Below are 14,337 nucleotides of genomic sequence, written 5' to 3' on the forward strand. Positions count from 1 at the left end.
CATCAAAATAAAATGTAACCTAACATATAAACATTGCATTTTTTCATTTGAAATTATTAACTAGCTCACATCAAAATTAATATTAATCTCACAGGGCACACTCAAATAACACTCCACACCTAACCACTTACAAGATGTAGTAAGATACTGTGCAGATCTTATATAAACAATGTCAAGATATATAGTCCATTATAAACGTACAAGTAGATTTAATATGGTGTTCATTGTGTGTTATAAATAATCATAATCTTAAAAGTTATAACAACAAATGCGTCAGCATTATAATGTATTATAATTGTTGTTATGATTATTTATAAGATTATATAACATATTGTAAGGTTTTTATAATGCATTATGCATTCATTATAATGCCTTAAGAGTACCCTTATAATGTATTATAATTGTTGTTATGATTATTTATAAGATTATATAACATATTGTAAGGTTTTTATAATGCATTATGCATTCATTATAATGCCTTAAGAGTACCCTTATAATGTATTATAAATATGGGCTTCATAGAAAGTGTTACCGCCCTGTTTAGTAAAACTGGCCCTTAATGTCAAAAATCATAGTTATAGTAGTCCACTTTCCAATAAAATAACATAAATAATAGAATTAAATTAAATACATTTACTCACCTTCATGTCACTTGTGTGGAACACAAAGGGATTTTTTTTTTCGTGCAATGAAAGTGAAGGGTGACCATGACTGTCAAGTGAGATTTTCCGTGAATAAGTAAAATGTTGTCTTAAATTTCAGTACATTCCTCACATACAACTATTATATGAGCTACGATGTCAAGTAATAAAGTACACGTCATACAGACTACATTTAACTCTCTGCTGAGAGTCTGCTTTTATGTTCCATAAGTAAAAAGTCAAACGTATTTGGAATGACTTGAGGGCAAGTGAAAAATGACAGAATTTTTGTGAGAAGTATAATTTTAAAATGTTAAAAAGTATAGAATTCATCCACTTACACTGAACAAAATTATAAACGCAACACTTTTGTTTTTGCCCCCATTTTTCATGAGCTGAACTCAAAGATCTAAGACTTTTTCTATGTACACAAAAGGCCTATTTCTCTCAAATATTGTTCACAAATCTGTCTAAATCTGTGTTAGTGAGCACTTTTCCTTTGCCGAGATAATCCATCCACCTCACAGGTGTGGCATATCAAGATGCTGATTAGACAGCATGATTATTGCACAGGTGTGCCTTAGGCTGGCCACAATAAAAGGCCACTCTAAAATGTAATACAGTTTTACTGTATTGGGGGGGTCCGAAAACCAGCCAGTATCTGGTGTGACCACCATTTGACTCACGCAGTGCAACACATCTTCTTCGCATAGAGTTGATCAGGTTGTTGATTGTGGCCTGTGGAATGTTGGTCCACTCCTCTTCAATGGCTGTCACGCTGTCAAACCCTGATCCATTGTTCATGATTCAGTCCACTGCCCTCTAGTCGTCATACTGTGAAAACTCATCTTCTCTTGAGACAAACCTGTAAAATAAATACTATGCGATGATTAAAGTAAAGTCAGTATTTTAGTTTTAACTTAATATAATGAGGAAAAACACTCAAGATCAAGAATATGGTATCAACTGAGTTATTATAATGAAGATCTCTTAATTTACATACGTAAGTATACATTTTGTGTCATAATATAGCACAGTGCATTAATTCAGCATTGTGCTTCAGAATCAGTGTCATGTATCTTAAATAGCCATGTGTTATGGGATCAAACCATCATGTTTACATCAACTAATTCTCCTGCAATATGATCCCTGTGTCTACAGTACATGAGAAACTGAATGGAGAGAGCATCCCTGTCTTAACATAGCCTGTGATACTTCTGTGCTCCTTTTCTATTCTAAGAGCCTGTTGGTATAATAAGATGGAAAATTGCTAAGTGATTAGAGAGTATATGGGGGTGCTTCAGAAATGCATAGCTTTCTATAACAGCTCAGCTCTGCATCCTCACACGCTACTGGCGGTGTGCGAGCAGATCGGGAGGTGCAAGATTCGATATGTGAACGCCTCACATTTCCAGATAATCTGCGCCGAACATCGGGAGCGATCGAGGGGCTCAACAAGATTTTTGCTCCGATTCTCGGGAGGGGGAAATCGGGGCTAAATCGGGCTAAAAATCCTGTAGTGTGAGCCAGGCTTAACACAGATTTAGACAGATTTGTGAACAATATTTGAGAGAAATAGGCCTTTTGTGTACATAGAAAAAGTCTTAGATCTTAGCTCATGAGAAATGGGGGCAAAAACAAAAGTGTTGCGTTTATAATTTTGTTCAGTGTAGAAGAACCCTCCACATTTTTTATTTTATTTTATTTATTTATTTATTTTTATTACTGAGGAACAAGGTGAAGTTATGCTACAGATGCTGTGAATAGAGCTTAACCCAGAACAACCATTTAATCTTCCAGAGGTTAGCAAATGTTTGACTCCCAAAAGAACAATGTGACTTCATTTTAAGAAATGCAGAAATAACTCTTTTATTAGATAGAATTGACAAGCAGCGTGATTCTCATCTCCCTCTCACATCATTATTTTCACAGGAAGTGTCACATGCAGGCAGGATAAATCAGGTTCAATCTGGCAGAAATGTGCTGCTAAACTACAGCCTACATCAGCCTACAAAAACTGTGAGGACTGTTAAAAGCTGTTATAGAGTTATTGGTAAATCACTAACCCATTTGACTTGTGAAATTAAAATTTTGTAAATTTTCATATACTTTTCATACAAGGAGAAAAATAGATATGCAAACTAAAACCTTTCTACATACAGTATTTAAAACTTACATTGCCATGTCAAACATGGCTCAGCTGGGAACACAAATAAAATTAGATCTCATATTTTAGTTTTCATGAGCATTAGAAGTATTTTTTGTTATTGTGAGTTTAAGATCTCTATGCAAAAGCCCTCTTCTCCTGTGAAATAAGCTGCTTTTACTTTAAAATATTACTTTAATTTAAAAAAATGGTTACCTTTACTACAACAGAAGTAAATTACATTGCCATTATTTACAATGAATAAATTACAAATGTTTTATTTTAATTTAATTTGTTACCTGTGTGATTGCATTTAGTGTAGAATTAAAGCCATTGGTTGTGTTGTTGGGGTTTGTCTTAGAGACACATAGCTTATCCTGACATGACTGTGACTGTGTTATCTTGTCTTTCTAATTAAAAAAAGGCTTGAAGCAACAGAACCATTCCGGGTCTCTTATATAAGCGGCCGTTCCTCTCTGACCGCTGCTCACAGAGAGTAAATGGCCTTTCAATTAGACAAGAAAAAATAGTGTCTTAAAAGGCAAGGAAAAGTGATATAGAAGGGAGCGGATTTAACCTCATGAGCTGAGTGAAAGTGGATTAAAATATATCACTTCAAAAAATATTATCTTTGACATTTTCCTTCTGGTTTTCACAGACAAAATTTAGCCAACTGTATTCTCATTTTATTATGTTCCTCTCTACACTCAAGTTACAAAATCTGTCACTGGGACAGCACCCTTTCAAATACTAATTTGTACCTTTATGGTAGTAATATGCACCTTTTAGGGCTAAATAAGGTACAAAGGTTGACCTTTTGGAATGGTATTGCCCTAGTGATAGCTTTTGTACCTTTTTTTCTGAAAGTGTACACATTTGCATAATACAAAATAACAAGGACAAACAAACATACATACAACAGCCAATAAAAGTCCATTTGTAAGACCAGGTGTGTGTGTGTGTGTGTGTGTGTGTGTGTGTGAACTGTGTTTCTGTATGTATGAAAGCGTACAAGCATGCTCAACTGAAACTCTCTGAAATTAGAAAAATCTGTGTTAGCTGTAATATGTCACCTGTCGTGGGCTGGCTGGACAAGGAAAAGGGTGAATGATAATGATTACAGTTATCGTATAGTTAGCAGCAATAATACTAATACCATTACCACTACTACCACAAATAATAACAATAATAATAAAAATAATACCAGCCATTGTAATATTAAATTATTATATTGCCTCTGGTCCCCCCGTGGGCATGGCCCAATTTAGTCCACAGCCCCCATCACGGCACAGCGGGTTGATTTGTCATAATTCATTTTATGATTTCAAAATGTTCTTTAATAAAAACTATAATTATTTAGGAGAAAAAATGACCTTAGTGTACATCTTGATTTTTTTTATTTGTCCCATTCCTGACAACAACAAAACAATGGGATTACAGTTCAATGCTACTGACAATTTTGAATGTTAATCTCTTTATTTGTATAGTTTCTCTGTCCCTCTGCACATGGTCGTCTGAATCAATTTGATAAGGTCAAAGGTCAGGGCTGGGACCTCTGAGATGGCAGGTAATATATTAATTTAGCAGACATGTTTATCCGAAGTGAATTAAACTCAAAATATACTTCCGCCGTTTATGTTTCACGGTGGCCCATGCATTGTCCATGTGATTTAATTTTCATCATCTCCAGAGTCTGCAGACATATTGTAATGTGGGGTTTTGTTTCATGTTAATGTTTTCATGTCTTTTATTTTGTAATTGTTTCACCCTGTTAGTGTCATGCTTCCCTTGCCCTCATGTATCTCTGCCTTGTGTATGTGTCATGTTCTGATTGGTTGTCCTAGTCATGTGTCTTGTTTCCCATTGGTTTGTTCTTGTCATGTGACCCTCTTGTTTGCTATAAGTAGCCATCATGTTGCCATTGTCTCTCATCGTGTATTGATGTTGTAACCCGCTATCGGTGAGTCTAGTCTGTTCATGCCTCGTCAAGTCTGTTCATGTCAAGTCAAGTCACGGATTATTGTTTGGATGTTTGGATCACACTGTAAATAAACTGCACTTGGGTTCTCACTTCAACTCGCCTTCAGTGGACTGATTCGTTACACATATGCATGCAGCCCAATTTGATGATGATGCAATGGGAATGTTTCCGTTTTAATGGGTGTCTGAATCACACCAATCTCAGTGGTGTAATGTTTCCCTGTGATGCTTGGCGGCGCACCACAAAAGCTATATAAGATACACTGAACACAGTTGGCTTCTGTGCCTTCAGTAAGCGCTCTATGTTTGTGTGTCTTGTGTGGTATTGTGTGTCCATAGGATTTAGCTTTGTATTTTGGCAAGTAGGGATCAGGATCGGGGCCGATCAAGCATTTTTTTTAACTGATCAGTATCGGCTCTCCTCAGCCCGATCCTTATTTTACATCAGCTGTAATGCCGGTGATGCCAACCACCAATAAAAGGAAAAGAAGACGCTCAAATGAATCAAAGTTCAGCCGCCATTAAAACCAAAAGAACTAGTGAGGTCTGTTCTAGCGCGTCACGCACGTTTGAACTTTCGTGTTCAGTGTATTTGATGTACACATTTGTCAATCACTCATTCATTTATCATATACTTTTATCTGCTGTCAGACTATCTGAGATGTCGTTATTATAACACTTAGCTATAGGTTGCGTCTTGCTTCGGATTTGATTGACGGACTGGCGTGACAGCGAGCTTCAAGCTTTCTAACCATATGTCCACTTTTTACATTTATGTTGCAATTATTCTGCTTATTGTACATATAAAATACAAGAGGTTTACATCGGTATATACTGTATACACACACACATACACATATTACTTTTACTCTCTTAGCACAACTCTGTATACATTGGATTGATTTTAATAACTTTAATGTACTTGAATTGTGTATAAAACACTAGGAATATACAAGTATCGGATCAGGACTCAGTATCGGCATATACTCAATATTCAATGACTCAGATTGGACCGGGGGCACAAAAAACTGATCGGGACATCCCTTCCTGCCTGTGCTACATCAAGGCCGGGACACAAACGATCATTGTGTTCACTGCTTGGGAGCGGACCACGCATGGTCAGCTCTGGAGGGGACTGGCTCTGTGTGTTGTGAAAGTCTTTCGATGAGGATGCCCTCCCTTTGAAGGCCTGATGCCCCGCTTTCCCTCTTAACCTCTTCGACAACACAGTCAGTTCTGTCATTGAGATTGGTTTCAGTAGGCCAGAAATCAAGCTGCGCCATTCCAGAGGTTCATCCCTTGTAGAACCCAGGTCCCGGGGGCTGCTGCCAGCTCCTTGCACTGCCAACAGCAGAAGGAGGTTATTGCCCTTTGAGACTCCTCGTCCGAGGTCTTATCAGGGTAGAAGGATCTGAAGACCCTCATTCTCTCTAAGAAGGCTATGGGAAAGAGATTCTGATGCCAGAGCACTCAGGTCTCTGAGGGCAGGCCCCTCTAGGGGGAAGTGGTCCACACCAGTTCAAAGTGTTCCTTTAAGAAATCAGTCTGCATAGTACTCAGGAAGCGCCATAGGTCAGTCAGATTGATTCCCTTGAGACTTTTTGGCAGTGTGAAAATTTTCTGCCAAATATGTCACCATGGGGCCTGCAGACTATAGAGAGGGGGTACAAAAGTGGTATCTCAACCCCTTCGCTTCAATAGGGTGCTGTCTATGATGGTCAGCCTTCGAGAAGGCTCAGGTGCTGGAGCAAGAAGTTTGGTTCCTCTACCCAAGAGAGACTGTTTTTTTTACAACCCTTACTTCATATGTTCCAAAGAAGGATGGGGGTAGCATTCGGTTTTAGATCGGCGATGTCTGATCTGTACTCTGAGGACATACCGATTCAAGATGCTAACGCTGATGATAATTGTGACTCAAATAAGGTCCAAGGACTGGTTTATCACAGTAGATCTAAAGGATGCATACTTCCACATATCCACAGCACGGGAAGTATCTCAGGTTTGCTTTAATGGGCGAAGCGTACCAGTATCAAGTTCAAGTTGGCCAAACCAGTTTCAGAGACTGCTGGGACTCATGGCAGCTGTGTCAGCTATGGCAGGCATATATAAATCACCGGGGGCTCTGGGGCACCTTATTTGCAGACTTGCACACCAGATCTTCCTATGAGCTTAGGGCAAGCAGGGGCTGAGGCCTAGGAGACTCCACCTGGGGGAGGTTCGGTTGGGCAGAAGGTACATCTCAAGAGATGACCCACTCTCCACTCTGGTTCTCCCTCACACAGGCATGGCCAAAGCTATGTGTGCATGCATTTCCCCTTATTGAGCAATCATGATTTATCACCCCCAGCCGGAGAATTGGAGGCTGTGGGTTTGACCCCTGAAGGGGTTCCAGCTCCTGAACTTTGGTCTCTGAGGTGGTTGAATGAGATCTAGGGCTCCCTCCACAAGGAAACTATACAACCCTAAAGTGGAGAGTTTGCACTGTATGACTCAGAGAATGAAATTGGACTTACTCAATGTAAGCAATCAGAATCAGAATCAGAATGAGCTTTATTGCCAGGTATGTTTACACATACGAGGAATTTGTTTTCGTGACTGAAGCTTCCACAGTGTAACAGAATGACAGTGACAGAGCAAAAAACACAGATAATAAAAAATAAAAATAAATAAAAAATAGAACAAGTAAAATAAGGAATAAAAAATATACAAATCAACAATTGTATGTACAATGATATATATCTGACTCCACGAGATCGAGGGAAGTTAGCGAGGGACAGACCAACTTTAAATATTTTAAGTGGAACACAGCCCAAGTCAAATGAGCAGATATTCTTCTTTATTAAAAATTGTGTCTGCAAATCTCAAGAGACTTCAGATAATTTTTTTTTTATGCTGGACATGATTTCATTAGGATATAGTAAAAGCACAACAATAATAGTCTAACTTAAGAATTTTGAATAATTTCGCTTTAATTGTATTGTAATTGTAAAATTTAATTGTATATGGTGATCAGCCATCTTTTACACATTCATGATTCTTATGATCCCTTTCTCTTCTTATTCAAGAAGGTCATGCCCCAGTTCATTCAGTTTTTTATGAATGAAATGACTTGTTCTGTGCTACTCCGAGTTGGGTTCAGCAAATGGTTCAATTAAAGGGGTGTATTTGTTCAGTACATTCAAACAATGAACTGTATGGAGCGAATTTTGTGACAATATTCATGAAACTAATCCAGCGTTTTGCAAATAAACACAATTTGCTTTGCAAAGATAAACTCGACTTTCAAACAAACGCAAAGTGATTTGCAAATACAAAACTCTATTTGAGAGAAAATGCAGAGGTATGGACAAATATATGTATTGTGTGTTACAACTGTGAGACTCGTTTGCCTTTTTATGAGGAAACTTGGCTTGATTTTCTCTCAAATGCGTGCAGGCAGATTTTCTCACATGCGTCAAGGCAGATTTTCTCACAAATGCAATTGAGCAACTTTCTTTTCCAAAAACAGCAGATGGCGCTGCAGGCAGATTTTCTCACAAATGCAATTGAGCAACTTTCTTCTGTCCTCGCTGTCCAGAGTGTGTCCTCATCCGTGTAGTGCACCATCATCCGACGAGCTGAAAAAGAAAGTAGGCTAAATTCTATGAAGCTTGACATTTTGATGCCATTTTTCGGGGGCATCTACATGTTTACCTGGCTGACCTCAGATCATTAACATGTGAACAGAGTGGTCAGTGTGAGGCGGGATCACATTAGCGATAATGAGGTGAGACAGGAGAAACTTTACCTCTCCTTACTTTCATACGGATTATATAATCAGAGAATATTTGTCCTCAATTTGAATTGGTTTTAAAACTAGACATTTCAATCTTTCTATACATATATGTATCATGTATTTGAGGCACATATTCACTGAGATTCAGGTTGTTTTATTCATGTGCCTGTGAAGAAAGTTCCCGGAGACCGAGACGGCAGAGAGCGCACCCTGTTTGTTTTCTTTATTTTACAAAATCACATTGTTTTGTTGTTATTATGACTATACACAGTTAAAAGTAGACCCTTTGCAGTTTCAAACGATGCCATACTCGTATTTGTATTTTTAATTATTTTCGTGGTCATCAAGAAAACGTGACAAAATGGTCTTCGACACCAAAGATTATTTTCTAATCATTACATTGTTAAAATCATTCTGAAATACTGGTAATCCACTGTTTGTTAAAATCATTCTGAAATACTGGTAAACCACTGTTTATTAAAATGCTGAATTTAGTATTATATCAGCGTGAACTTGATCCTTCTCCCCAATTCACAGGACAAGAGTGACACCAGAAGAGAAATATTCATCATTTTGCTTAGCTAAAAAATACATAATTATTTTAGACACAAATGATTGCACAGTGTTACAACATTTAAAAAGTTTTAGATATTGTACTAAATAATGTGATTTGTTTAATTTTTTTTATTAATAATTAAAGACCTCTTGGGTGATATTACTATATCTGACTAAATTAAATAGTCTAAGCTTTCATTTTTGGTACACAATATTGTCGCTATCCATAATACATTTGCATTTTAGTATTACAATATAGTGTGACATGATATATTGTTATACCCCTGCATTGTTTTGAATGTTGAACAATTGATTTTTATTCTATATCCCGCGATCCAACAGAGGATAAGAGGTACGGAGAATGGATCAGTTTTTATAGGGAAATACTGCCTTAGTTAAATGTTTAGCCATGTCACTACTGATTTTTGAACTAGGCTAATCAATCATGTTAACAACTTTACAGCACTTATTGTGAATTTCACTGACATTGTAGCAGTAATGGTTAATTATAGATATAGTAAGACAGAAACTCACCTGTTCCCCACTCATGTTGGTCTGCTGTATTCCCTGAAAAGGTAAACAGGTGTTTCGGGTCTCGGGAGACTAGCGTAAATTGACCGACAACGCCATCTGCTGTTTTTGGAAAAGAAAGTTGCTCAATTGCATCTGTGAGAAAATCTGCCTGCGCACGCATTTGTGAGAAAATCAAGCCAAGTTTCCTCATAAAAAGGCTTTAAAACTAGACATTTCAATCTTTCTATACATATATGTATCATGTATTTGAGGCACATATTCACTGAGATTCAGGTTGTTTTATTCATGTGCCTGTGAAGAAAGTTCCCGGAGACCGAGACGGCAGAGAGCGCACCCTGTTTGTTTTCTTTATTTTACAAAATCACATTGTTTTGTTGTTATTATGACTATACACAGTTAAAAGTAGACCCTTTGCAGTTTCAAACGATGCCATACTCGTATTTGTATTTTTAATTATTTTCGTGGTCATCAAGAAAACGTGACAAAATGGTCTTCGACACCAAAGATTATTTTCTAATCATTACATTGTTAAAATCATTCTGAAATACTGGTAAACCACTGTTTGTTAAAATCATTCTGAAATACTGGTAAACCACTGTTTGTTAAAATCATTCTGAAATACTGGTAAACCACTGTTTGTTAAAATCATTCTGAAATACTGGTAAACCACTGTTTGTTAAAATCATTCTGAAATACTGGTAAACCACTGTTTGTTAAAATCATTCTGAAATACTGGTAAACCACTGTTTATTAAAATGCTGAATTTAGTATTATATCAGCGTGAACTTGATCCTTCTCCCCAATTCACAGGACAAGAGTGACACCAGAAGAGAAATATTCATCATTTTGCTTAGCTAAAAAATACATAATTATTTTAGACACAAATGATTGCACAGTGTTACTACATTTAAAAAGTTTTAGATATTGTACTAAATAATGTGATTTGTTTAATTTTTTTTATTAATAATTAAAGACCTCTTGGGTGATATTACTATATCTGACTAAATTAAATAGTCTAAGCTTTCATTTTTGGTACACAATATTGTCGCTATCCATAATACATTTGCATTTTAGTATTACAATATAGTGTGACATGATATATTGTTATACCCCTGCATTGTTTTGAATGTTGAACAATTGATTTTTATTCTATATCCCGCGATCCAACAGAGGATAAGAGGTACGGAGAATGGATCAGTTTTTATAAGGAAAGACTGCCTAGTTGAATGTTTAGCCATGTCACTACTGATTTTTGAACTAATCAATCGTTAACAACTTTACAGCACTTATTGTGAATTTGACTGACACTGTAGTAGGGTCGCTTTGTGAAAACATCTGTATGGTTAATTATAGATGTAAACATAGTAAGACCGAAACTCACCTGTTCCCCACTCATGTTGGTCTGCTGTATTCCCTGAAAAGGTAAACAGGTGTTTCCGGTCTTGGAAGACTAGCGTAAATTGACAGACAGTGCCATCTGCTGTTTTTGGAAAAGAAAGTTGCTCAATTGCATCTGTGAGAAAATCTGCCTGCGCACGCATTTGTGAGAAAATCAAGCCAAGTTTCCTCATAAAAAGGCAAACGAGTCTCACAGTTGTAACGCACAATACATATATTTGTACATACCTCTGCATTTTCTCTCAAATAGAGTTTTGTATCTGCAAATCACTTTGCGTTTGTTTGAAAGTCGAGTTTTTCTTTGCAAAGCAGATTGTTTATTTACAAAACGCTGGATTCGTTTGAAGAATATTGGCACAAAATTCGTTCCATAGAAATGTTCTTTCATCAGATGCTGTATGTTCATGTTTAGTCAGTCTTTGAAAGCAGGAAAGGAGTCACACATTTTAAAACATGCTCTGTGCATCCATATAAAACAAGCTCATGTATTATATTATATATCCTTTCCTTCTAAGGTGCATGCATACTTTTTGGCATCTAGGCATCTGGGCCTTACAGGGTCATAATCCATTCTTGAAATAACAACACAAGTACCGCATGAGCCGCAGACACGCTTGAATTATTCAGGGAAACTGAGCTCAGCTGCTTACAGAAACAAATGAGTGTGTTTGGTCAAAGAATCTGATATGCTGATCTAGATTACTTAACATAACGCGGATGTTCAACATCATATATGATTTATTTCACTATAAAAAAGTACTTTTTTTTATATCAAATGCATGATGTACTGGTTATATAAGTTGAAGCAGCATATAAAAGCAGAAAGACTAGTGAAGCGAGTGTTGTGTCTCTATCACGTTAAATGACAGTGTAATGATTCCCTGAGGCAGTGAGGGGGATGAGGAAAACATATTCCTATTAAGGTCAGTTTAATACCCAAGAGGTTACTTGTTTTATCAGGAATGAGTAATTATTTTAATAGCAATAATTAGTTTTTTTTAATTGGTTTGATACTATTTTCGTAAGGTGTACATTTTCAAAATGCTTAGTACAAAACTTTAAACCGATCACACTTGTAATACCACTAGTCATTCTTTCTAAACCTGATCTCATTGTAGTTGCACATATTTTCATTCCACAATCATTGTTCCAGGACACAAGATCATTGTGATATGTATTGAGAACATTTGGTTTAATCACCAAAACACAACAGTAAGCTCTTTTCTCAACTTAGTACTTTTAACAATCAGTTCATGCAGTAGCAAACACGACAAAGGTACAGGTTTCAAAAAAAAAAAAAAAAAAAACCCTTTAAAAAACATGAAAATGTGATCAAAGAACACATCAAAAGTCATTTACAGACACAAGCAAAAAAAAAAGTATTTTATTTTACAACAATATTGTGGTTGCATGTGAAAAAACCCAAACAACAATAACAACAACCTGTAAATGTAGACCTGAAATTAACATTAGTTCAACATTTGGCCAAACATTTTAATCAACATCACAGTGAATGTCTTCATTGTTCAGGCACCACGGGAAAAACCTTCTGGCATGACGAATCCAGGCTTGACATTGCTCTGCAGTTATATCACCACAACCTTCATCCATGGCTTGAAGGGTGACATGCTCATGGGGATGGCGATCATACACCTTCCACCTCCATGTAGAGAAGAATTCCTCAATTGGGTTGAGGAAAGGAGAGTATGGGGGAAGGTAGAGGGTCATGAACCGAGGATGTGCCTGAAACCATTCCCGAATCGGCTCTGCATGGTGGAAACTGACATTGTCGAAAAGCTTAGCGAAAAGTTTTGATGATAGAGCTGACAGTTGACCTTTGTAAGTTAGGCTGAACTAACCTGGCAGCCTAGCTTTATGAAAGGCAGTTACTGTGATGAAACATTTATATAGATGAAACACTTATTTTGTGTAGTGAAAAGGATATTTTGTGATTATGTGTATTGTACTAACACAATTGAAAACCTGTTAACCACATGGTCAGCGATGATGGCCCAGACTTCATTAGAGATGGTGCGCGGTCTTCTGCCTACATTTCTCTGAAGACCACCACTCTGTTGAGGAGCACCACCACCTCTTTCTCTTGGCCCACGTCCACCTCTCTGTTGAGGAGCACCACCCCCTCTTTCTCTTGGTCCACGTCCACCTCTCTGTTGAGGAGCACCACCACCTCTTTCTCTTGGTCCATGCCCACCTCTCTGTTGAGGAGCACCACCACCTCTTTGTCTTGGCCCACGTCCACCTCTCTGTTGAGGAGCACCACCACCTCTTCGATGCAGGTTTCCTCTCTCTACAAGTCTATCCTGCTCCATGTTTGAACATTGCAAAGTCTCACACACAGTTCTACTTATATGGTATCTAATTGTGATCATCAGGTGAAAATAATTAGTAATTGGTCTTTCTTGACTGAAAGCTCTTGCAGCAATTTGTAACTTACAAATTATCAGACAACAATCAGACAAGTTGAAAATCTATGGACATAATAAATGATTAATTGATTAAACATTAAGATCAGTTGAATTAAATGATAGACAAATGTATTAAACTGAATGATAAGAGATGCAAATCAAAAGTTTGATAGTACTAGCTTTATGAAAGGCAGTTACTGTGATGAAACATTTATATAGATGAAACACTTATTTTGTGTAGTGAAAAGGATATTTTGTGATTATGTGTATTGTACTATCACAATTGAAAATATGCTGAAATGTTTGAAAAAAGTGCACTTTTGATGATCTGTTGTGATATAAGTACTAAGAGTTTTGAAAATGTACCAATTGCTTGTGAAAATTGCGCCAAAGCAATTAAAAAAAAACTGTATTATTATTTTAAAGACCCCTGAATTCAAAAGGAGTTTGTTTTGTCACTTATTCCATGTATGCCGCTGATGAGAACCAATATTGGTATATGATCCATTTCTTTGCTGTGAATCAAAAACATGTCAATATTATGATAATCAGAATTTGACAATATTTGTATTAGTACTGAGTCATATAAATGCTTCAATCTGATTGCCCAATTAAGTTTAAAACATTCTGATTCCCACCACTGGTTATGCCTGTTTTAATCAGATATTTGTTGCATGTAAATTATAATAATTTTATATAAATTGTAATTTTAATTATGTAAAATATTACTTATTTATAAAATCCACTGAAAGGAGTTAAATGTGCATGCTCAGTTCACAAGGAATTGTGGGTGCTAGCAGATGCTTAACTGTAGGCTAGGTTACTAGGAATGGTAACTTTCTGGAGTGACATTTTTAATAAAATTATTAAAAGAAATCAGTA

Source organism: Sinocyclocheilus anshuiensis, unplaced genomic scaffold (genome assembly GCF_001515605.1).
Source record: "Sinocyclocheilus anshuiensis isolate Anshui unplaced genomic scaffold, SAMN03320099.WGS_v1.1 scaffold233, whole genome shotgun sequence".
In the NCBI taxonomy this organism is placed as follows: domain Eukaryota; kingdom Metazoa; phylum Chordata; class Actinopteri; order Cypriniformes; family Cyprinidae; genus Sinocyclocheilus; species Sinocyclocheilus anshuiensis.